The 26,131-nt window shown below is 40.6% G+C and overlaps 2 long non-coding RNA genes across 3 annotated transcripts; both read right to left on the bottom strand.

Moving 5' to 3' along the window:
* Positions 1 to 604: 604 nt before the first annotated feature.
* Positions 605 to 13,130, bottom strand: LOC140624175 (uncharacterized). Of its 2 annotated transcripts, XR_012023693.1 has the most exons (4): positions 12,809 to 13,130; positions 10,250 to 10,340; positions 9,623 to 9,733; positions 605 to 797 (listed from the first exon to the last, which is right to left on the bottom strand). It is a non-coding gene; the product is annotated as an uncharacterized lncRNA (long non-coding RNA). The 2 variants fall into 2 exon arrangements; XR_012023692.1 differs by lacking the exon at positions 605 to 797 and having other exon boundaries at positions 8,383 to 9,733.
* Positions 13,131 to 17,863: 4,733 nt separating this feature from the next.
* LOC140624223 (uncharacterized) lies at positions 17,864 to 21,857 on the bottom strand. Its single transcript, XR_012023726.1, has 2 exons — positions 21,580 to 21,857; positions 17,864 to 18,150 (listed from the first exon to the last, which is right to left on the bottom strand). It is a non-coding gene; the product is annotated as an uncharacterized lncRNA (long non-coding RNA).
* Positions 21,858 to 26,131: the final 4,274 nt, after the last annotated feature.

Below are 26,131 nucleotides of genomic sequence, written 5' to 3'. Positions count from 1 at the left end.
CTGAAAGTCAATGGCTTTGGTGGTCACGTGGTGTAATGTACATAATTAATAAATGTTGGCATACATAGCTCACTAAGAAAACAGTGAAGAAAACTGATCGTTTTCTAATAATACTTAATGGTCTTACAAAATGAGAGCTTTTGAAAATGTTTTTATTTTATTTTATTTATTCATGAGAGACAGAGACAGAGAGAGAGGCAGAGACACAGGCAGAGGGAGAAGCAGGCTCCACGCAGGGAGCCCGATGTGGGACTCGATCCCGGTCTCCAGGATCACACCCTGGGCTGAAGGCGGCACTAAACCGCTGAGCCACCTGGGCTGCCCTGAAAATATTCTTATTATTAGCCTTTATAAGATGTTTAGTGTTCCAGTCATGGAAAGGGAAGATCATGTACCAAAATACATCATAAGGGTTTCATCAGTTAAACTGAGAATTGGGGGATGTTGCACAAAGACTTGCATTGCCAAACTCGGGCCTCTCAAACTAATGTCAGCTCAGAATAACATTTCACCTTCATTACAGTTTTGAAACTTGTGTTGTTCATTTCAAAGATTTTTTTGTACTAGTCAGGATAGGCTAGATTATAATGCAATAACAGACAACTCCAAAATTAGAGGTTTAATAAAAGTAATTCTCTTACATTAAGTCTGCTGGAGATCCACCAAGAGATCCATGAGTTCGTTTGGCACTTTTAGGCTGCTTCAGTCTCTAACTCCTTCCGTATCAAAGTGACATTTCTTACCAAGTGAAGGCACATGGCCACACCCAATTTAGAGGGGCAGGGAATCCTTGTTACCTCAAAGTAGAAAGAATTAGATATTAATGAAGAGTGATAATGCCTAACACAATATTCACAATAGATTCACAAGCAGATTCTATGAAGGTCATTCTTTCTAAATCAATTTGCTATTATCAATACATGAAATACTGCAACCAAGGCTGCCCTTCTTTCTAAGATGATTCTTAGAATAATGTTTTTTTTTAAGATTTTATTCATCTGAGAGAGAGAGCACGTACAAGTACGTGGGGGATAGGCAGAGCTAGAAGCAGACTCCCTGCTGAGTGGGGAGCCCAACATGGGGCTCGATCCCAGGACTCTGAGATCAAGGACCTAAGCCAAAGGCAGATGCTTAACCAACCGAGCTACCCAAGGACCCTTCTAAGATGATTCTTAGAAAGGAACCATGACTGATGTTACTTTGGTGGTGCCTACCTGTCTCACAGCCCCCTCATTCTAAGAAAAATCCATTCTTCTCACCCTACGGAAGGGGTAGGCCTAAGTCTTCCTGTCTAAAGGACATGAGCCCTCTGGCCACAACTGACTGGATGAGGTTGAGTGAAAACCTGACTCAATCTGGTCAATCAAGAGTCTCCTTCTCTTGAAAAGTTGGACTTAGAACATAGCTATAAATACTACTGACTGCTTGAAGAACACAGAATCAGAGCTCTGTCAGACATTTTCTTGAGAGGTATAAACAAAGCTCCTTAAAAGAAAGAAAGGAAAATAAAACAGGGCAGGCAAGAAAAGGGGTGGGTAACCAACCATCTGGTCCTTTAATCACAAGTTCTGACTTTGTAGTTCCTGCCTAGTCCTCCTAAAGCCCCTGTGTTTTCTAACCTTGGACCGTATGAGATAACCCTGTGTTCCACCACTTTGGTTTTCTGTTCAACTTGGTTTGCAATAGGTCTCTATTTCTTTTTTTTTTTTAAACACATTTTATTTATTTATTTATTCATGAGAGAAACACAGAGAGAGAGAGAGAGAGAGGTAGAAACACAGGCAGAGGGAGAAGCAGGCTCCATGTAGGGCGCCCGACGTGGGACTCCATCCCGGGTTTCCAGGATCACGCCCTGGGCCGAAGGCAGGTGCTAAACCGCTGAGCCACCCAGGCTGCCCTAGGTCTCTATTTCTTACAGCCAGACAATGGCTGCAATAGCCAAAGCAAAGAACTTATACTGTCCTGAAATTATTAATGTATGTTAGGGGCCTAGTGATCCAATGTTCCTCTTGCCTATAGCTCTAAATGATAAGGCATTGTTTCCTGGAGTGTGTTCTGTAGAACAATGGAATCCAGGATCAGATAAGTTTAGGAAGTGCTGCATATCATGTCCCCCTTCAGGAGAATGATAATATACATTAGTATAAGGTTCTGAGTTCTGCAGTAAAGAGACCTATTAAATCTCCTTAACCTAGCATTATCAAATGTGTACAAACTTTTCCATATAATACACATTAAAATCTCTTGGAACATGTGCCCTGTAGAGAGCAGCAACCCTTTGAAAGTTGCTATTATGCTGATTTAGGAGAAGTCTTTTTTACTGCAGTAAAAATCTGTTGAAGAACGTTCTCTTCCCTTGCTTGCTTTCTTAGCTACCAAATGACAAAGATGATTATTTAACCAGGAAATAAAAGTGAATACCAACCCCTAAGAAAAGAATTGCTCCCACCAGATGTCTCACCACCAAGTTGAAATATAGAATTAGAATTAAGAGTCTTGGGATACCTGGGTGGCTCAGTGCTTGAGCATCTGCCTTTGGCTCAGTGTGTGATCCTGGGGTCCCAGGATTGAGTCACATCAGACTCCCTGCAGGGAGCCTGCTCCCCCCTCTGCCTATGTCTCTGCCTCTCTCTCTGTGTCTCTCATGAATAAATAAATAAAATCTTTTTTAAAAAAATTAAGAGTCTTGTGCTTCATTTTACTCTGAATGAGAATATAAGGGGAGTAAAAGATCCCCCAAAGAGGGGAATGAAAGTTGGAGGCTTTCTTGAGTGACTCTGGAAAATTATTGAGTAATCTCCCTCTAGAAACTATGGGATATCCTGATAGCCAATAGGAGAACCCTGATTAGGATAGTCACTTTTTTATATTATTCTGTGTCTTTATGTAAATTAACAGAACTAAAAAGACTGCTTAATGCTTTTGCTTCCTGGCCAACTGAAGCAATAAATAATAGCTCAGGTTGTTGCTCCTTTAACACAGAGCTAGATTAAACTGACCTAAATATCAAAGGAAGAAGCACTACTCACAATCATCTTCAAGATCAAATGATTTTTACTGCTTGTGTTTATCTATAATATAGAGGCTTTTTAGGTTGAGAGAATGGAATGATTATTAAACCCCTATTGTGTGCCAGATACTGTGCTAGCCACTTTTCATTTGGACCTATTTTACTAACTCTATAAGTATGTATTATTATGCCTCTTTTACAGCTAAGGACATCAAATCCATAAAAGGTTAGGCAATTTTACAATGGTCTCATCATTAGTAACTATTAAGCTATATAAAACCAATTCCATCTGACTCGAGTCCTCGAACTTTCTACTTAGACATGCTTGTCCCACAACATTCAAATGATATTCCATGCAGTCTAACAGTTTAGGTAAAGAAAGGTGTGTATATGTGTGTGTATTAGAGAACATACTCAATATGTCAGTAGGCTTCGGTATTCAAGGACAAACAAGAGCCTGGAAACATTAAGGCTTCAGTATTCATGACATGACCAGGATCATCTAAATCGAAGCAATGCTTAAGATGTTTTGTCAGGGAACAGTTTATTCAGGGAATCCGGGATGCATTGCTCTGAAATCACTATGAACTATTAAATGATGCATATAAGTAGGAAGATGAAGTCCCTGAACTGTGTTTCTTTCCATTTCTTCCGTCTTTTAACCTCAGTTCTCATTACAGCTCAAAGAAAAGCATTTTCTAATGATGCTTATAAAGTAAACAAAGGACACTGCCTGACAGGCTACCAAGACGATTCTAAAACAAGTGAACTTAGCTGTATGTCAAGTTGGGGATAGAACCACACAAAAGAACTATTTTAAGGCTTTTTAGAACATAAGACTTTGACTACATCTTTTCCTAAGCATATGAATCCTAAGGACAAAAAGAAAAGCAAATTTTAAATTTCATTTAATAGCCTAAGAATTAGTAACCAAAAAAGGTCTCATTTTTGAAACTGCTTCATGGATATTATAGAGCAGATAATTATGTTAATGTGTTAGAATCCAAAACTTTCCATGTAAGAGATGAAACATATAGAAAAACAAAAAAGTAAAAGGCCTATAATTTTTTATTTCCTGAAAGAGCCTAGAAGCCATGACAACCCAATAGCAACGAACAGGCCTAACACCCAGATTATACCATATTTAGGATAGCTGATCCCAGGTCTGAAACAGAAAATGTACAAAATGAGCCTGGGATGTCTTCTACTTGAAAGGAACTTATCAAAGACTGTTGGGGTCATATCAAAATGACACAAAAAGTCGGCTTCCTCTGGGGCTTCCTCTGGCCAAATACGGACCAATTTATATATCCAAGAGAAAAAGTGACTGTAACAGACTAACACACATTGAATGAATAAAATCCATGAATAGGAAAGAGAGAAAGAAAAGTAATTAACGAGTTAATTAAATACATAAGCCTCTGGTCACCATTAGAACCCAGGCATTATATTGGTTTACTCAGGTGGCCATTACAAAGTATCACTGATTGGGTGGCTTAAACAACAGAAATATTTTTCCTCACAATTCTGGAAGCTAGAGATCCAAGAGCAAGGTGTTGGCAAGGTTGATTTCTTCTGAGGCCTATCTCCTTGGCTTGTAGTTGACCACTTCTTCCCATGGTCTTCCCTATCTGTGTCTAAATTTCTTCTTATAAGTACACTGGTCATATTGGATTAGGGCCAACCCCAACGAACCCATTGTAACTTAAGTACCTCTTTAAAGGTCTTATCTCCAAAAACAGATAGTGGGAGTGAGGGCTTCAACATATGACTTGGTTGGGGGGAGGACACATTTTAGTAACAGTAGGCACCAAGTCCTTACTTTGAAAATTAGAAACTCGGGTATCCCTGGGTGGCTCAGTGGTTTAGCGCCTGCCTTTGGCCCAGGGTGCGATCCTGGAGTCCCGGGATCGAGTCCCATGTCAGGCTCTCAGCATGGAGCCTGCTTCTCCCTCCTCCTGTGTCTCTGCCACTCTCTCTCTCTCTATGTCTATCATAAATAATAAATAAATAAATATTTTTTAAAAAAGAGAATTAGAAACTCATGGAAAAGAAAAGAGAATTTATCCTGCCTGTCCTATACAAACTGTATTTTAGAATTACTAAATAGCCCTAATTGAAGAGAGAAATCAAGATAGTAAATGTAAAAGGAATGATAGAACACTATTTTGTGGTTTAGGCTCATCAATGGATGATAAAACTATTTAGGAGAAAGCTGATAGTTCACTTTACAATGTGAACATTAAGCAGTTACCATCCATCAACTCAACATCACTAAAAGCTGGACAACCAGACATTTATAAACCTCCTCATGGGATATAATATAACTTATACTGCATTGCCTCTGAGATATTCTTGGTAAAGAAGTTAAAAGTGAAATCTAATTGAACCTTTAGTCTCAACTTACAAACTACAGGAAGTACAATGGATAGGAAGACAAGTTAAATTACACTACAAGGAAGCAGTTATTCCAATCTGGAATGGAGGACATTCTATAGGATAGCCGATCTGATTTTGTCAACAAGTCAATGACATGAGAAAATAAAAAAGGAAGAGAATGCTGTTCTAGATTAAGAGATGAAGAGTCACAATAATGAAATGAAATGTGTTGACCTTGTTTGAATCTAGATTTGAGCAAATCAACCATAAAACAGTGTTTTTGAGATAATCAGAAAAGTTTGGTGATTATCAATGAGATGATATTAAGGAAATGGTAACCTATGTGTGATAATATTATAATATGTAAAATAAAGTCCTTATTTTTTAAAGATACATATGGAAGTATTTAAGGGTGAAACGAGAGAAATGTTAGAAGTTTGCTTGTAGAAAATATAGAAGAGAAGGAAGAAGGGAGGGAGGAGGAGGGAATAAATGACAGACATGGCAAAATATTGGTAAGTCTTGAAACTGCTAGACCAGTAGTTCTCAAAATGTGGACTCCCAACCACAGCAGCAGCAGCAGCATCTGAGAACTTGTCAGAAATGCTCATTCTTAGGCCTACCCAGACCGACTGGATCAGAAACTCCAGAGGTTGGGCCCAGCAGTCTATGATTTTTTTTAAGATTTTATTTATGTATTCATGAGAGACACAAAAAGAGAAGCAGAGACACAGGCGGAGGGAGAAGCAGGCTCCATGCGGGGAACTCGACGTGGGACTCCATCCCGGGTCTCCAGGATCACACCCTGGGCTGAAGGCGGCGCTAAACCGACGAGCCACCTGGGCTGCCCAGCAGTCTATGATTTAACAAACTCTCCAGCTGATTCCGATGCAACTGAAGTTTGAGAACACTGTGCTAGACAAAAGGGCTTCTGAGATTTTTAAGAGCATTAAATATTTTGTTGTATGTTTGAAAACTGTCATTATAAAAAAAAAAAGATTGTTTAAAAAAAAAAACAACTTTTTGCGGTATATGTGATAGTCCGGAGGCATATGAAGCTTAACTACCTTACGAGGTCTGTTATAGCCTAAGGAGCAACTAGGCTCAGTAACAGTTTAAAAGAGGAAAGTAAAGGGGCATCTGGGTGGCTCAGTTTGTTGTGTGTCTACCTTTGGCTCAGGTCATGATCTCAGGGTCCTGGGATCAAGTCTCGCATCATGCTCCCTGCTCAGCAGGAAGTCTGCTTCTCCCTCTCTGCTGCTCCCTCTACTTGTGTGCATGCTTTCTCTCTCTGTGTCAAATAAACAAATAATCTTAAAAAAAAAAAAAAAGAAAGAAAGTACCTAATCACTGGTCTTAAAATAAATAAATAGATAAATAAATAAGGAAAGTAGTATTTTTCTGTGGTTCTCCTTGAAGCTGCCTTTCTAAGATTTGAATTTTTTGTAAGCATGTATTTATTTATTTGAGAATCTAGAAAGTCTAAAATGGGGGGGGGGGGCGTGCAGAAGGAAGGAGAAGAATCCCAAGCAGATTCCCTTCCCCACTGAGCATGGAGCCCATCACAGGGCTCGATCTCACAAACCTGAGATCATGACCTGAGCTGAAATCAAGAGTCTGATGCTCAGCCAGCTGAGCCACCCAAGCACTCCAGATTTTTTTTTTTTTTTTTTTTTTTTTAATGCTCTGCCAGGTACTCTACTGAGGAACAGGGAAGGAAAGAGATAGAATGCAATAGCTTCCTTCAATGGTCCCATAGGGTAATGGGGAAAAGGATCAAAGGAGTCAAAATATAAGTGAGGGCTGTGGTGGAGGTGGGTAAATGCAATATGGCACCATTCACCCTGCGTCACCAGTAAATAACCACAGGCAGCTAGGGCAAAGCAAGGGGTGCACGGTGGCAGTGGGTGGACACAAGATCCTTAAGAGACATGCCTGCTGGACTTTACACCACTGTCTCCATCAATATTTCTGGTCACAATTAAAGTGTATAGTAAAGTCCCTACCAATCAGAAAACATAACCCTCAGAAAAGCCAGATTATGAAATTGTGAAAGTCTAGAATAAGCAAATAAAAGGAGTAATTTGGCCTAACGCCACTGCTCACATTTATATAAAACTATACTGCTAAAGAAAGTGCTAAGAGACTCCTTTGTATAGAATTGTTAGCTAAATATAACTGCCCAATCATTTGCGAATAAATTGAAATGAGCTATCTTGGGAAGTATAGAAATGTCACTGTTCTTTAACCACAGATTCCATCTTAGCTATAGGGCTTTTAAGCAGATAGGTCATGCTGTTTGGAGGTTTTTTTTAAAAAAATTATAATTTTTATTTGAGATAGAGCAAGAGAGAGCAAGCATGAGCTTGGGGGTGGGGGCACAGGGAGAGAGAAAAGGGCACAGGGAGCCCGATGCGGGGCTCCATCCCAGAACCCTGGGATCAGGACCTGAGCTGAGGGCAGATCCTCAATCTGCTAAACCACTCAGAGACCCAAGAGATTTTTTTTTTTATGTTAGTGTTCTAATCCACATTATTTTTCTTAAATCAAAATCTCAGGAATGGGGACACCTGGGTGGCTCCATGGTTAAGGATCTGCCTTCGGCTCAAGGTGTAATCCTGGAGTCCTGGGATTGAGTCCCCCATTGTGCTCCTGCTTCTCCCTCTGCCTGTGTCTCAGCCTCTCTCTCTGTTTCTGTGTCTCTCATGAATAAATAAATAAAATCATAAAAAACAAAACAAAACACATAACTCTAACTCTCTTCCATTGCACTTTATATTTATGCCACAAATATCAACTTTAAGGAAAGTATGATGCAATAAATAGATTTCTGTCAGGTTGTTTGACAGCATTAAGCTAACCAAAGAACTCCATAAATAATAAGAACAAAATATTTTCCATAGAAATATAATAGAAATTATCACATAAGCCACAAATATATCTTTTTATTTGAATAATACATACTAAAAGAATAAATTGAGTTCAACAAGTCTATTTATTGAGACTATGATAAACCAAAAGGCTTTGACTATCTATATGTTAGCATTGTACATAAAATAAGACCTTTCTGGTACTTACTAATATAAAGGTTTCTAAAATAATATTTTTCAAATTGCAAATCATGTTTTTCTCTATGTTAAACTTGAAGTTTTCCTATTAATTATAAAATACTGGTGAGTGTCATGATATACTAAAAAGAATGCAGGCATCAGAGTGAAATAATCTAGATTTGAATTCTGTAGTACTACTTAGTAGCTATGTCTTTTTTTTTTTTTTTTTTTTAGTAGCTATGTCATTTTTATCGATTTGTCTCAGCCTCAGTCCCTAGATCTTACCACCACCTTCTTCACAGAAGTTTTGTGAAGGTTAAGAAAAATGGTGTATACAGCAGTAAGCAGGCTACCTGGCACAAGATGAGAACATTCTACAGGCATTATTAGTTCCCTTCCCTTATAGTCTTCAATACAACCAAAACTTAGTGGCTTAACACAATAATTTAAAGTATTTCTCACATTTCTGTGGGCTATCTGGATAGTTTTTCTTTTCTTTTCTTTTTTTAGAGAGAGAAAGAAAACACAAACGGGGGTAAGAGCAGAGAGAAAGGAAGAGAGAGAGAGAATCTTAAACAGGCTTGACCCTTAGCTCGGAGCCTGACACTGGGTTCGATCTCACAACCCTGAGATCATGACCTGAGCCAAAACCAAGAGTCAGAGGATTAACTGACTGAGCCACCCAGGTGCCATTAGGGGTAGTTTTTCTGTTTCAAGTGGCATCTGGGAGGAACTGGGATTGCTAGTAGATCCCAAATGGCCTCTCTCATTTGGCTTGCATTTGGTGCCACTCAGCTGGGGTTGCTGGTTAGGACACCTCAGTTCTCTCCATGGCTTCCATGTAGTTCTGGGTATCTCACAAGTGGTGGCTGGGTTCAAAGAGGGAGCATTTCAGGAACAACAGGAAGTAGAAGCTGCCAACTCTCTTAGAGAGTCCATGTCCCTAAGACCTGGAATGTCACTTTGTCCACATTCTATTTGTTGGAGCCAGTCTGGCTTCAGGGACAGGGACACAACCCCGTCTCTTGATGTGAAGAGTGGTGAGCATATACAAGGAGTATTTGGGGAGACAATCTTTGGAGACTAGCTACCACGGTCCACCCTCTGGCCATAACAATTCACATCCCTCCCCAGTGCAAAAGATCCTCACTCCTTCTCAAATCCCGTAATAAAAGTCTCATACTATTATGGCATCAGGTCAAAGTCCAGGATCTTGTTGGCTAGATAAGGTCCCGGAGCACTTGAAGCACTTACAGGAGTGGCTTCTCAGGTGCAGCACCTCAGGAGTAAAGACCTGTGAATGAAAAAGACAAATCAGGGATCCCTGGGTGGCGCAGCGGTTTAGCACCTGCCTTTGGCCCAGGGCGTGATCCTGGAGACCCGGGATCAAATCCCACGTCAGGCTCCCGGTGCATGGAGCCTGCTTCTCCCTCTGTCTGTGTCTCTGCCTCTCTCTCTCACTGTGTGCCTATCATAAATAAATAAAAATTTTAAAAAGAAAAAGACAAATCATGTGCCCCACAAGCATCCAACAATAAATGGTGTAAGAGGGACAGATAAACACAATAGCTGGGGATCCCTAGGTGGCTCAGTGGTTTAGCGCCTGCCTTTGGCCCAGGGCGCGATCCTGGAGTCCCCGGATCGAGTCCCACGTCGGGCTCCCGGTGCATGGAGCCTGCTTCTCCCTCCTCCTGTTCTCCACCTCTCTCCCTCCCTCTCTCTCTCTCTCTCTCTCTCTCTCTGTCTATCATAAATAAGTAAATAAATCTTAAAATTAAAAAAATCTTTAAAAAAAAAATACAATAGCTACCTCGCGTCAGAAGGGGGCGGGGAGGGGGGGAGGCATCCAGCAGACCACAGCAGTGCTGAAATTCTGGCAAACGCATGTCATTCCTCCAACTCTGAAACCAGAAATGTTTCTTGATTAAAGCCTAGTTCTGCTTGCTAAAAGTAGTTCTTTTATTTTTTTTTAAGATTTTATTTATTTCTTCATGAGAGACACACAGAGAGAGGCAGAGACACAGGCAGAGGGAGACGCAGGCTCTCTGTGGGGAACCCAATGCAGAACTGGATCCGGGGACCCCAGGATCACACCCTGAGCCAGAAGGCAGCCGCTCAACCACTGAGCCCCCCCAGGTGCCCCAAAGTAGTTCTTTTAGGTTCGCTAGGCCCTTGGCTCTGCCCCTGGGGTCATTCGTTCTTTTCTGTAACAAGTTGCCCATGTTTACACCTAAGTAGCTTTCTCTGCTTGCTTCTTGCCCAGAGGATGTTGGAGGCACAGAGACCTCTTTGATTTTAACCTATCTCTGTCCCTTCAGTCCATGCTTGTATAACTTGGTTTTTTAAAAAAACAAACAAACATGGTGGCCTGGGGCCCTTGGGTGGCTCAGTCAGTTGAGTGACCAACTCTTGATTTTGGCTCAGGTCATGATCTCAGAGTCATGAGATGCAGCCCCCAGTCAGGCTCCCCTCTCAGCCAGGAGCCTGCTTGAGATTCTCTCTGGCCCTCTGCCCTCCCCACCCCACACACGTGCACGTGCTCTCTCTCTCTAAAATAAACAAACAAACAAACAAACATTTTTAAAAAAAGGAAATCATAAGAGAAAATATATTTACAGTACTGAGCTGTATTTATAAAAAAAAAAAAAATACATATTTGGATGGACCTGTGCAGTCCACACCGTGTTGCTCAGTGAGGTCAACTGTATATTCACAATGTGCAGCCATCAGCACTATCTAATTCTAGAACATTTCATCATCCCAAAAAGAAACCCTGTACCTATCACCAGTCGTCCCCCATCTCCCCCACCCTCCCACCCCCAACCCTGGAAACCATTAATCTACTTTCTGTCTCTGTGGATTTGGCTATTCTGGATACTTGAAAAATGGAATAATACAACATGTGGCTTTTTGGTATTTCGCTTCTGTCACTTAGCATAATATTTTCAAGGTTCATCTGTGCTGTAGCACATATTGGTACATCATTTCATTTTATTGCCAAGCGCTATTCAATTATAGGGATATACTGCATTTTATTTATTTATTCGTCAGCTGATAGACAATCTGGGTTGTTCTCACTTCTTGGCTATTATGAATAATAGTGTGAACATTCACGTTTAGCTTTATTCACTTTTAAAGATTTCTATAAAATAGCCAAAATAAATAAGATTAATGATTTTTTCTTTTTTAGTCTTTAACATTATAGATAGTTTTTTTGGAAAAGAAAGCTGTCTACAACCTGATTTGTGGAGGGAGAAATTAGGCCGATAATGAATAGTTAGATTAAGCGTCGAGTGTGAAGTTAGAAATTACAGGTCCACTTTACTAATCAAACTCATAACCCCAGGAGGATGACAAGAACATAAAAGAGAATTCAAGCTGTTTTTCGAGGGTAGGGGGGGATTTATATAACAAAACTTAAATAAAAGTTCTCTTGTTTCAAGACTTACAGGAAGTATAAACCAAATAAAATCGCCTTATTATGAAGATTTAGGCAAAGAGTTCTTTCTAGCTAATTATTTAACTTTGCAAGAGGCACAGCGCTTACCTCTCCTGTCCTGTTTCTTGTTTTGAGGGTGTTTTTGTTTTTACATATAATTAATGGTCCCCAGATGTACTTGCCTTTCAGAGAGCTCTATCTTTTCACTTTCATCTTCCTTAGGGAACAGAGGTTTCCAATATTTCCCCAAGCCCAAAGTCTTAAAAAAAAGACCAAAGAATAGAGCCATGTTGACAGCACTTTTAGGAAGTTTCCTTTTAGGTCTCACATCCGACTCTACTATGTAATCTTAGCACATCTCTCCATTCATGACTTTAAGGGACGCCTGGGTGGCTCAGTGGTTGAGCTTCTGCCTTCGGCTCAGGTCGTGATCCTGGGGACCTGGGATCGAGTCCCGCGTCGGGCTCCCTGCATGGAGCCTGCTTCTCCCTCTGCCTGTGTCTCTGCCCCTCTCTCTGTATCTCCCATGAATAAGTAAATAAAATCTTTAAAAAAGAAAAAAAAAAAATACTGACTTCCAGACCCTGTCACTACCTGAAACTGTTCTTCCCCTCAACTCTTCATCAGAAACCTCATTGTCTCCACCACCACCCACTGTGCTCCTGCATTTCATGCCTCCCTGTCCTTAAACCTGCTCTCAGGCCTTCCTTCTGCCTTCGGTGTCTTAGGTTGTCAGATTTCTAGCCCCTGGGTGGTTGCTCTTGCTTCCCCTCACCCAGATCCCAAATGTCAGCCACCCTCCACCCAGCCCCTCCGGTCCCCTCAGCCTGGGGCTTTGGCCTCATGGGCCCTGTCAGCCTTCAAGCAGAGAGCGGGTCAGCCCGGTTTCTCTGTTCCAGGCCTACTATCCTCTGGCGTCTCTGCACTTACCATGCTGGGGTTCCAGCGTGGCCCGGAGATTGTTTTCTTCCTTCTAGTCATAGTGCCTACTTCAAACCTTTCCCATTCTCCTCAGGACGCAGACATGACCCGCCATTCTTTCAGCACAAGCAAAACCGAAACCAGGGGCAGCAGACAGGAACTGCTTTCATTCCCCTCCATCCGTAAATGTGTCTGAATGTCTCCTCACCCTTAAATCTTTTTTCTCCACAGATCGCCCTCTCTGTGCTTTTTTGCACCCCTTTGGCTTCCTTCAAGAACCTATTCTTGTTCTGCTAACTTCGTCAGCCATAGCTTCGGATTCCTCTCTACCACCTCCTCCCTTGCAGTCCCTAGACAACATCCTGAACACCCTCTCCTAGTTTGCCCCCCTTCCACATTCACTCCTAACTTCCTTAATTCATTTCCCTGCCTTCAAACACTAACTTTCTCACAATTCAATTCCAAATGCAGACAGAGCATTCAAAACCACCAATTTGATTGTGCCGTTTCCATAATTTAAAATTTTCCACGGCTCCTCATAGCCTCCAGGATAAAATGCAAACTCTACAGCATAACAGAAGAGCCCCTCCATCCTGTAAGCCCCGCCTACCTTTCCAGCTTCATCTCTCCACTCCCCAAGAAGCAAGGTACCCTTTGCTGCAGCGAACACTCAGTGAGGGGCAGGTACTTCCACGTCTCCATGCCTCTGCCTGGAACATTCTCTATTGTGGGCCGCTGCGTCTCTCCCAACTTCATACGCTCAAGTCCTAACCTTCAGTACCTTAGAACTGTGTTTGGAGAGAGGGCTTTTAAAGAGGTCATTAAGGTAAACTACGATCATATGGGTGGTTCCTAACCTAGCATGACTGAATCCATATAAGAGGAGATTAGTTCACAGGAGGATCAACACGTGAAGACATGGAAAGATGACCACCTAAAATCCAAGGACACAAGCTTTCAGAATAAACCAACGCTGCTGACACCTTGATCTTGGACATGTAGCCTCCAGGGGAAATGAATTTCTATTATTTCAGCCACCCAGTCCTGGTACTTCTTACCTTGGCCTGAGCAAACTAATTCACTCCCCATGTATTCCTCCAGGATCTCCTTCTAAATACCTACTGTTTAGGCCACCTACTGCCTCCTTTAAACTCGGTGAATCTCTCTCCTAAGATCCTTTTCCTATTAGGAGACAGCCCCTCCTACCTTGAGCTCTGTTCCTCCAGGGGGCCTCACTACCAACAGGCTCCAGTACATTATCACCCTCATCAGTCATCAGTGTTCTGTAGGCCTCAATTGCTTCTTTAACCTACAAGCAGCTGAAGTAGCATCCATATTACTGCAGATCCGCTGCTCTCTGGACACCACACACTAGGAGGGTTATTTCTTTTTCCGAGAGAGACACCATAGTTTTAGAAACCATCACAATTTCATATCCATATGAAATTTTCTTAGTATCTTCTAGTAGACCAACAACCTGATTTGATCTGAAAATATATGGTGTCATACAAAGGTCCCTTCAAGATGTTTCTGCCTCTTTTAAAGATTCCCACTGTGTACAATTAATAACGTTCTAATAATTCTTAACATCAAGTTTTCCGGGTCTCACTTGTATGCATTTATGACTCCTAAGTGTGTTTTTACGCGCAGCGGTAAAGGACATGGGGAATTGTACCTAAGGAAACAGGTAGTTGTAGAGTGTTGCTTTTTAAAGACATCCTGAAATAAAGGGTAGTCCTTTAAGATGTGAAATAGGTTACAACCTTTGCCAGACCAGCTGGAGTTCTTACAAGACTGCAAAAGGCACCGTCCTTTAAAGATAGCACTTTCTGTTGTAACGATGGAGACAGAATCTGGCTGCATGCTATCCGGGGTCAGAGGAGTAGAGAGAAAGGAGCACTGACATGTGTCTGTAGCCTCACTCATTAGAGCCGGAAAGAGCATCTTAGGCGGGCAGACAACAAAAGAGCCTATAGGAAGATCACCTCTAGCATGATGAAGGCACTGGGAAAACCGTGTGCTCGCCATGCGATTTGAGGTTGGAGTCATCTCACTAAGGCTTCGCTTCAAGCACTTTTCCCGGTGATTGTATGGCCATCCAGCTTTCTTATGACTCGATTCTAACATTGTAAAGGAAATGAGGATTTGGTACACACTTCAGTGGTAGAATTTAAGGGCAGAAACTGTATTTTGTCCGTACAAAACAACACCTCTAAAAAATCTCTTCTGTAAAAACAAAACAAAACAAAAGGACAGCTCAGGGAATTATGGAGGAAGAGTTGGTACAGATAATAATGCATGGGGGACTCCATAATCTCATTTTCATTGCTGCAAAACGCTCTGGAGCAATTAAGAAAGACCGTCCCATTTCTTGGCAGGTATCTCCCTCGCTTCTTGCTTAAGTCATTGTCCTCAACTTCCAACAAACCATCACTAATCTGCTCCAGTTTGCACTAGCTCTGTTTCCTTGCCTATTTCCAGCTTTGCCTTTCCATACCTTCCACCCACTTTAAAATGCAATATCACACAACCGTAGAGCAGGACAGTGACTTGAGAATGGGAGAAGTCAAGCCAAGAAGTGAGACAGCCTCCCCTTATCGCTGCAGGGCTTCCTTACAGCAACAGATAAGATATTATAGGACAGTGTTCTTTCTTCCTTGGAGGCTCCCAGTGGCAGGTTTTTCTCTCTCCCACTCCCTCCCTCTAGCCCTGTCTCATCATCCAGAGACACCCAGTCTCAGGTGCTGTGAATTCCCAATTTAACCCCTCACTGCCTGAGGCGGAGTAACCAATTTTTACACGTGAGGGAAGGGAGGCTATCTGGGGCAAAGGAATCAGACTGTGCTCCTACCCACTGACCCGACATATGATCTTATGTTCTGCACGTTTTTCTGTTCTGTTGGTCATTCTGTATCTGTGGAAAAGACGCTGGACTCTGAACCTGGGTTTAAAGTTTAATAAGTCCACCATACCCTACTGTTCCGGTGTATTAACCACTGCCACTGCTACACCGAGGTAGGGTCGTGGTGGTTAGGAACCGCAGTCTCACACCTGCCCTGCTCGGTTTGTTATTGTGCCATTCAAACAAGGTGATATATGCAAAAGCCCTCTGTGAACTCTAAATCAGTATGCAAATATTAGTAGTCATTTTAATGTTCTTGTTCTAACATCTCAGATACTACAGAAAAGGAGCCCTGCAGGTCATTTACTCATTCATTTATTCATTCAACAAAGTGTTGACCCTTGGAGATACAGAGATAGATAAGTGCATACAACAATGACTACCACTCCTCCATTTTTACTTTATCCAAAGAAACCTCTTAAGTATTTCACATGATTTATCTCGTTTCATTCTCACAAAACATGTGAAGTTGGTATTTTCCCTATTTGCATGTGAGGAACTTGTGGCTCCCATGTAGTCCAAACTCTCCTAACTTTTAACCAGTTCTCAGCCCAGGACTTTTCAAAAATATTCATTTTTACTGTGGTAAAACATACAGAACATAAATTTGACCATTTTAATCATTTTGAAGAATTAAGTAGCATTAAGTACATTCACTTTGTTTTTACAGCCATCACCACCATCCGTGTCTAGGCCTTTTTCATCATCCCAAACTGAAACTCTATGCCCATTTAGCACTAACTCCCCATTTCCCCTCCTCTCAGGCCCTGGTAACCACTATTCTACTTTCCTGTCTCTATGAATTTGACTACTTCAGTTATTTCATATAAGTGGAATCATATAACCATATAATACTTGTCTGGCTTATTTAGCATGTTGTCACAATTAATCCACATTGTAGCATGTGTCAGAACTTCATTCTTTTTAAGACTAAATAATATGCTTCTGCATGTATTTCATATTTTGTTTATCCATTCATCATTTGATGAACATTTGGCTCAGGTCTTTTGAATGACAAACCTCTTAACCACTAAAGCAAGCTCAGTTGTTATTCTAATAGCTATTATGCTGTCAGAGTGTACGAAAAGCTAAACTGTTACCCTTAGAATTTTATTCTGGGGAATTCTAGGAATCATTTAATTTCCCTACCATGATGAGCCACTAAATGCAATGGGATTTTGTGCCTAATATAATAGTATCAACTCATATTATCAAGGATGATAGGAAAAAATCTGAGTCATATCATTCTAAAATTAGAATCTTTTAGAGAAGTACTTTTATCATTTCAAAGTTACAATTCTATTCTTTTAACTTTTCATCAAAAATGACAATTGGTTCTGATCACCAATTCTAACCCAATACAATAATTTTTAATGTCTTTTTTTTTTTTTTAAGTAGGCTCCACATCCAATGTAGGCTTGAACCCACAACTCTGAGATCAAGAGTTACAGGCTCTACTGATTGAGGAGCCAGGGGCCCCAATAAAAAATTTGTTAAGTCCAAAAGAAGATAATCCAATGGTAGCATCTGGACTTAGCTTGGTATAAACTTACCAAGGTGGAGGGTTGCCTTGATCAACTTTTGCTCTTATTGTGTTTATCTATCTGTAGGAGATCCTAACCAAAATGCCATTCCAATCACAATTTAGAAGACATCTGATAACATCCATCAAAAAATTACACATTGGGGGCACCTGGGTGGCTCAGTGGTTGGGCATCTGTTTGGCTCAGGTAGTGATCCCGGAGTCCTGGGATCAAGACCTGCATCAGGCTCCTTGCAGGGAGTCTGCTTCTCCCTCTGCCTGTGTCTCTGCCTCTCTTACTATGTTTCTCATACATACATACATACATACATACATAAATCTTTTTAAAAATGTACACATTGAATTTTCAGAAGCAATGTCGTAATGTTTTCTAAACAGGTATACTGAGGAGTGCCTGGGTGGCTCAGTTGGTGAAGGTCTGACTGGCTCAGGTTGTGATCTCAAGGTCCTGAGGTCCAGCCCTGGCACGGGTCCTCTGCTCAGTGGGGAGTCTGCTTCTCCCTCTTCCTCTGTCTCTCCCCGCTGTTTGTGCACAATTGTGTGCATGCTCTCTAATAAATAAAATCTTAAAAAAAAACCAAACAGCTATATTGAGGTATAAATGACATACAATAAATCATTAAGAGTGTACAATTTAACAAGTTTTGATGTTTGTATATACCCATACATTGTTTTACAGGTTTAGATATCCAAACATTCCAGCACCATTTGTTAGAACAATTATCCTTCTTCCACTGACCTGCTTATATATCATTGTTGAAAAATCATGTGACAGGGGCAACTGGGTAGTCAGTTGGTTAAGTTGGCTTTGACTCATGATCCCAAAGTCCTGGGATAAAGCCCCATCATGTTGGGCTCTCTGCTCAGTGGGGAGCCTGTTTCTTCCTCTCCTTCTGCTTGTGCTCTCTGTCAAACAAACAAACAAACAAATAAATAAAGTCTTTAAAAAATCATTTGGCCTATTTCTAGATTCTATATTCTCTTTAATTGATGTTTGTCTTTGTGCCATTACACTTCGCTGTCTTGGTTACTGAAGCTTCACAAAGTCTTGAAATAGGTAGTCCTCCAGCTTTATTCTTCTCTTTCACTTGCTTTGGCTACTCTAGGTCCTCTGCATTTCTCTATGAATTTTAGAATCAGTTTGTCAATTTCGGTAAAATGGCCTGCTACGTTTTTTATTGGGGTTGTATTGAATAGATGGATCAATTTGGGGAGAATTTATATCTTAACAATTTTTAGTCTTCAACCCCACGAACAAAGTATACTTGTCCTTTAATTCAGGTCTTTAACTTCTTTCAGTAATGTTATATAGTTTTTAGTGTACAGGTCTTGCATGTTTTTAGTCAGAAAATTGTTTTATAGTTTTGATGCTATTATAATTTTTTTCTTAAGAAATTGGGTCTTTAAACTGAATTAATTCATCTTAATGTAATATTTCAATATACTAGAATATGGCTGGCTTTTGAGTATAGGAATGTTTCAATGTCAAGAGCCTGTAAAAGTTACCAAACTTCCAGTTCTATTTCTTATTGACAAGGAGTGGAGTAAGTAGCCTCGGCGGAAAGGTTTTGTCCAAATGGCTAGCATTTCAGTCCTTATTTATGGTTATTCCTTCCCAACTACAAAGCAAAAACGCTTCTTTTTAACTTTCTAATTAGGAAACTCATGAAAAATATATATTCCAGTTGAAACTCTGGAGCCAAGGTCTATTTTTCTGGTGGAATGAAAACATCTCCAGCTTTCCACCACATTCCTAGAAGGTGCTTAACAATTGTTTGTTTTAAAGGAATAGTTAGCATATGGGGCACAGGGGCTCTCTCAGAGATGCAGTTGAAGGAGTCAGGATCTTTCATCTAAGCTCTGCCTGGGTTTTATAATTTCACTCAATTTATTTGTACTTACTACTTTGTATTTATTTCAAAGAACTTTTAAGATGAGACACATTTGAGGATGCTTAAATGTGGATGGGAAGGAGCCAGTCAAGAGGATTGGTTAGGTTAAGGACAGGAAAAAGCAATAATAGTTTAAGTGAGTTCTCTGAGAAATCAAAAGAAAGTAAAGTCTAGAGCACAGATGAAGGGATTGGCTTTACACAATCCACAAGAGGAGCAGGGATGCCTCTTCCTCTGAAGTTGGAGGAATGGAGGTTATAGATGTAGTGTAGGCTGTTAGATGTGTTGCCAGAACATCGAAAGAATTCTGGTCTAATGGTGTTTGCTGTCTCTAGGAGTGAGAGGTAAGGGAGTAAGGAAGGAAAACAGGAAAGGTAGTAAGGGGAGCCCACTAAAGAAAGATAGAATCATATTCTAGGCCTCTTATTAATGATATCTTCAGGCTACAAAATTATTCGAATTCCTCCCCCTCCTTCCCAACAGCCCACCCCAAGCCTTTGCCAAACCCTTGCTGGCACCATTGAAGGGCCTAGTAACGTCAGAGACCATGAATGAGTGAAGGAAAAGCTCACCCTTGGGCAACCCTGGTGGCTCAGTGGTTTAACGCCTGCCTTCAGCCTGGGGCGTGATCCTGGAGTCTTGGGATCAAGTCCCACATCAGGCTCCCTGCATGAATACTGCTTCTCCCTCTGCCTGGGCCTCTGTCTGTCTCTCATAAATAAAATTAAAAAAAAAAAAAAAAAGCTCACCTTTTAAGAAAAAAATGTCCATATGAATATAAGCATTGTGATCATTTGGTGATTACGTTGTAAGATCATAAATAGTAAGAAGTCGGGCACATGGCTGGCTCAATCAGTAGAGCATGCAACTCTTGATCTCAGGGTTGTAAGTTCCAGCCCGACATAGATTGTTTAAAAATAAAATTTTAAAAAAAGTGAGAAGTGTTAGAAATCACTTTTGTTGCTATGATTTTAAGCGCAAACCAATATAATGATTCCATGAATTATTTAAAATTTCAATATTACTTTCTATCATAATCTTTAGCATTTAAAACACAAAAAATGAGAAATAGTTTCATTATCTAGACTCTTCCCTACCAATGGCAAGTGGTTGATAACCACTCTTGGCCGTAAAATTACTTATTTTATCTAAGATATTTTTTCACATTTTAATATTTCAGAAATCAAAATAAACAATCGATGTCATTTTCCAATTATAATTGGAAGCACTTAAAAAAATACATGTAAGGGATGCCTGGGTGGCTCAGCGGTTGAGTGTCTGCCTTTGGCTCAGGGCATGATCCCAGATTCCCAGGATCAAGTCCCACATCGGGCTCCTTGCATGGAGCCTGCTTCTCCCTCTGCCTGTGTCTCTGCCTCTCTTTCTGTGTCTCATGAATAAATAAATAAAATCTTTATTAAAAAATACATGTAATAAAGGTGCTTCTTATGACTGATGGCATCATAGCTTCCATGAAACAGCCCTTTTTTTCCCTCCACTTCCTTACTTCTTTCTAAAACTAACAGGAAAAAAAAGCTTTGATGCATTCACTCTCTCTGAGAGACAGGTATTTAAGAATGTTACTGGACCCAAAAGTATTTACATTTTATTTTGTTAAGTATTTACATTTTAATAGAGATGATTGAGATGAGAGAATGAATTTAACCTATCCTGTGAAAGTAAAGGAAATATTTATCTGGGGAAAGGCCTTTGGAACCCTCAGATCTACCATGTTGGCAATTCTTTCCTCCTCTGAAATGGCCCTGTCTTCACCTCCTAAAAATCAGGTAAACTTGTGACCAAATGAGCCCTAGATTTTTACCTATAGACTTACCCTAAATGCAACTCCAAAATTCCCTAGGGAGTATAGGTTTCTCTACAATGTTCACCACTATGTTCACCAAAGTAAATAAGACAATTGTTTAAATGGTCTGGTTTGGAGAATTGTTAGTCTCTAAAACATCTTCTCATCAGGATACACTATCTCCTCTTTCCAGAAGCTCCAATACAGTCTTTGGGTAGCATTTAAAAAATAATAATACAATGTATATGTATTTTTCACAGGGAGAACAGGCCCAGAAGGTCTTATTTAAAAGATGGGCAGTGTCTGAAGGAAATGGGTAAAGGCTTGAAGCAATATTTCTCAAATGGTGTGGTCTAGCCAACTGCATCAGAATTATCTGGGAAGCTAGTTAAAATACAGATTCATAGGTCCCAATTCAGGGTATAAGCCCCAGAATATAGCATTTTTAATAGGCTGATTCATATGTACATTGAAATGAGAGATCTTCGACCTCTTTAGAGAAGCTCATTTATTCTAAAAAGTTTGGCACAGAGCCTGGCACATATCATAAATAAATGGCAGGGACTTGTAACAGCTATTGCTACATAGTAAATCACCTCCAAATTTAGTAGCTTAAACAGCAAACATTTAGTATCTCACAGTTTCTGTGGGTCAGGAAGTAAGAAGTTTAACTGAGGGATTCTGGTTGGAACTCTCCTGAGATGGCATTTCAGATATCAGCTGTGGCTACAGCCCTTTGAAGGCTGACTGGGACACTCAGAGGGTGGTTCATTCGCAGGATTCTTGACAAAAGGCCTCCATCATTCCGGTTGGGTTGGCGTGTGGAAGCTCCGTTCCTCCACCAATAGGCCTCTTCGTAGGAGTGCTCGAGGGCCTCTTGAGATGACCTCATGAGACTGCCACTGCCTTCCCTTGAGCGAGTCATTCAAGAGACAGCAAGAAGGAAACCTCAGTGCCTTTTATGACCTAGTCTCCAGCATCATGTCCCATCATTTCCATCATGTTTATTTGCAAATAATTCCATCCCCCTATCAAGGGAGAGAGGAATTAAGTGCCGGCTCTTGAAGGAAAGAGTACCAAGGAATCTCTGGACATACTAAATTTCTACAGTGCTAATATTATTTCCTCATGGTAGTGGAGAAAGCACTTGCAAAAGGATCCTTTGAATTTCCCAGAAATGCCCATAACTCCCTACCCATCTTTTGGGGGGAAACTGGTGAAGAACTCAACCCTAGAGGGGCTGTTTTGTGCCACACGTGACTTGCTTTTCTAATTGTGGGTGGGAAGTGAACCTCCTTATACTCTTCCTTCCTCAGCAAACAGGCTTTGGCTCAGCTAGTGGTTAAAAGAGCTCAACAACCTGCAATCATAAATGTTGTAGAGCTATAGGAAGGGAGAAAAAGCTTGAAGTGGGTATTATTTTCTCCCTCTGTGGTACCACACAGCAATGGAAATGCCAAGTGCACTGCCACAAAGACGGTGCTACCCAGCCCCCAGACCCGTCTATCCAGAAGTCAGCACTCCATAAAATGGATGGGGATATGATAATTTGCCTTTTAATAACAGATCCTTCATTTTATAAAAAAAAGTGGTATCTAAAATTCCTCCAAGTTGCCTACACTATTAACACACTTAACATGTTCCTTTTAAAATCTGATTTACAGCGATGCAAAGATTTACCTTTGCAGAACCCTAGGAGCCTGTCAAAGTTACACAGCTTCCAAAAGCATCTAGTTCACAACCAGTAAGTGGTTTAAGCAGCGGAAGCGTCGGGCTGATCTTCGAGCTGCTTTAGCTGACAATCTGAAGGGAAATTGCAATACAAGATGGAATCAAATTTTGATCTTTCTTCGAATGCCTATTGTCTGTTTTATCAAAGACATTCGATATTGACATAGTGCAGGCTATTGAGTCTCAATAAAATCTATTCTTCACTTTCTTTTACCTCATCTGCAGACTGTTGACATTTTCTTTTATTTCAACACTGATGTTTTTCTTTTACATTGGAGATTTTAGCACTGATGTTGTAATTGCTTATCACACAGCTGGCCCTGTTATGATGTTCTTGTGAATGTCCCTTCATTTTCCTGATGGTCCTGTGATCCAATCTACAATCCATTTAAAAACAAAACATTCATGTGCCATTTTATGCTGTGGCTCTTTAGGAGTTCCATTTCAGCTTCATTAATATTGATGCTGTCTGTCTCCTTGCTTATTTCAGAAGATTCTTTGAAATTAATCTTCAGAATTCACTGTGATTTGTTGCTGTTTTGTGCGTCAGCCCCAGTACAGCTTGTCTCTTGTTAATTTTGTTTTTCTTTATTTTTACGCGTCTGCTATGACTGTTCTCCTACTTGTACTACTGGTGTGTGTCAGGTCCTTTATGGAATCCCGGTTTCGCCTCTGCCTTTCACTGTGATTTTCCATCATTAGGGGCCTCTTGAATAAAAATGTAGCCCTTGTTTCTGACAGAGTCCATGTTCCTTTACTTTTCTTTCTGTGTGATTTTCCGTCATTATGGTTCTTAAATTTCTTGAATAATGACATATACTATGAACAAATGGACAGAACAGTAATGGCTTCATCAGTGTTTTCTAAAATGTATCTGCAGCTTTTAGAGCACACGGTGCCAGAACAGAATCTGTACTATGTATGTAAAAGAATTTTTAAAATAGATTTTGTGGTCCATTGGTGACAACGCTCTGGTGCCATAATAATTCACATTCTTGCTTACAACATCTGCTTGTTAGAATGCCAGTTCCACAGCAGCCAGGTTGGAGAATAACCTTCGGTCTGAATGTCTTTGAGGAACATAGATGCATTGCTATGTGTGCTTTTGTTTTTTTTCTATAACATTTTCAAAGGCGGCCAATATTTCCTTGACCAGGAATGCTAAATTGGAAATCGCACTAATTTCAAAAATGAGGTAGATGAAGCCAAATTTTACTCATTTGGGATTTTTGTCATTTCACTGATTATTTCTGAATAAAAGAGTTCTATACTTCTAGTTACAAACAGGCCAGGGAGCATTAGACGTGATAGAAGAGCAGGATTCGAATTTAACAGCTACAATGGACTGAAGTCAAGTCAAGAAAATGCCATGAAATATGAGGGTAGAGCTGAAAATATTGGCTGTCCAATCAATGCCATAAATATATGGGGAGCAAGTAATGCTAAAATAAAATGTACAAAATATACAGTTCACTATTTTTTTTAAAGATTTTATTATTTATTCATGAGAGACACACAGAGAGAGAGGCAGAGACACAGGCAGAGGGAGAAGCAGGCTCCATGCAGGGAGCCCCATGCGGGACTCGATCCAGGATCTCCAGGGTCACGCCCTGCGATGAAGGCAGGCGCTAAACCACTGAGCCACCCAGGCTGCCCTACAGTTCACTATTGATTAAAAACTATGTTTGCTTCATGTTCAGAATACCAATTACCAACTGAGGAACTCAGTCAGCTCAAGCAGTTTTCTCTTTGAAAAGGCCCTGTAAGACACTACTGAAACCTGGAGACAGTTGGTATTTCAGAGATTTATACAAATCTATCATGCTCAAATATTTCAAAGTTAAACAAAAGAGATTTATAGTTTCTCTTAGATGAAAACCAGTGTCACTTGGACAAGAACCTAGAAATCACAAATTCTGAGTTCTCATTTTATTGTTAATGCTGTATTTCATTAGAATCATAGCAGTTGGACAGCCCGGGTGGCTCAGCGGTTCAGCGCCTGCCTTTGGCCCAGGGTGGGATCCTGGAGTCCTGGGATCAAGTCCACAGGGAACTTGCTTCTCCCTCTGCCTGTGTCTCTGCCTCTGTGTGTGTGTGTGTGTGTGTGTGTGTGTCTCATGAATAAATAAAATCTTAAAAAAATTTTTTTTCTTAAAAAAAAGAACATAAAAAAAAAAAGAACATAGTTCTTTTTTCAACATTTTCCATATTTTTTACTAGAAGCAAAACTGTCTAGAAGATGGAATAGAGGGGATCCCTGTGTGGCTCAGTGGTTTAGCGCCTGCCTTTGGCCCAGGGCGTGATCTTGGAGTCCCGGGATTGAGTCCTGCGTCGGGCTCCGGCATGGAGCCTGCTTCTTCCCTCCTCCTGTGTCTCTGCCTCTCTCTCTCTGTGTGTGTGTCTATCATGAATCTATATCTATCTATCTATCTATCTATCTATCTATCTATCTATCTATCTATCTATCTAAAAAAAAAAAATGGAATAGAGGGGCACCTGGGTTGCTCAGTCAGTTAAGCCTGAGGCTCTTGATTTCGGCTCAGGTCAAGAGACCCAGCCCCACATCCGGCTCTGCACCAAGCGTGGAGCCTGCTTAAGATTCTCTCTCCCTAAAAAAAAAAAAAAAAAAAAAAAAAAAAAAAAAATTCTCTCTCCCTCTGTCCTGCTCATTTTCTCTCTGTCAAAAAAAAAAAAAAAAAAAAGGAAAAGAAAATGGAATAGACACACACACACACACAAAAAAAGAAAATGGAATAGATATCCATAGGTAAAAGAATGAAGTTGGACCCCTATCACACACATTATTAAAATATTAATTAAAAATGAATCAAAGACAAGGTGCCTAGATGGTTCAGTTGGTTAAGGTCTGCCTTCTGCTCATGTCATGAACCCAGGGTCCAGGGATTGAGCCCCACATTAGGCTCCCTGCTCCACCGGGAGCCTGCTTCTCGCTCTCCTGTACCCTTCTCCCAATCCCCCTTCTGCTTGCTCAATTTCTCTCTCCCGTGCTCTCTCTCAAATAAATAAATAAAAACTTAAAAAAATGGATCGAAGACCTAAATGCAAGAACTAAAACTGTACAACTCTTAAAAGGAAACAGGTTAAATTCTTCACAACATTGAATTAGTCAATGGCTTCTTAATATGACAATAAGCAACCCAAGTAAAAATTACATAAATTAGATTTCATCAAAATTAAAAACTGGGCAGTGCACCTGGCAGTACTGAGGATCTGCATCTCGCCTTCAGATTGTTTGGGGGGCGCCTGGGGTCTCAGCGGTTGAGCATCTTCCTTTGGCTCACAGCATGATCCCAGGTCCGGGGATCGAGTCCCACGTCGGGCTCCCCGCATGGAGCCTGCTTCTCCCTCTGCCTGCGTCTCTGCCTCTCTCTGTGTCTCTCATGAAGAAATAAATAAAAATCTTTAAAAGAAAAAAAAAAAAAGAGTGGGTGTAACAGAC

Source organism: Canis lupus, chromosome 34 (assembly GCF_048164855.1).
Source record: "Canis lupus baileyi chromosome 34, mCanLup2.hap1, whole genome shotgun sequence".
NCBI lineage: Eukaryota > Metazoa > Chordata > Mammalia > Carnivora > Canidae > Canis > Canis lupus.
Note: the sequence above shows the minus strand (reverse complement) of the source record. Positions and strands in the feature narration are given on the sequence as shown.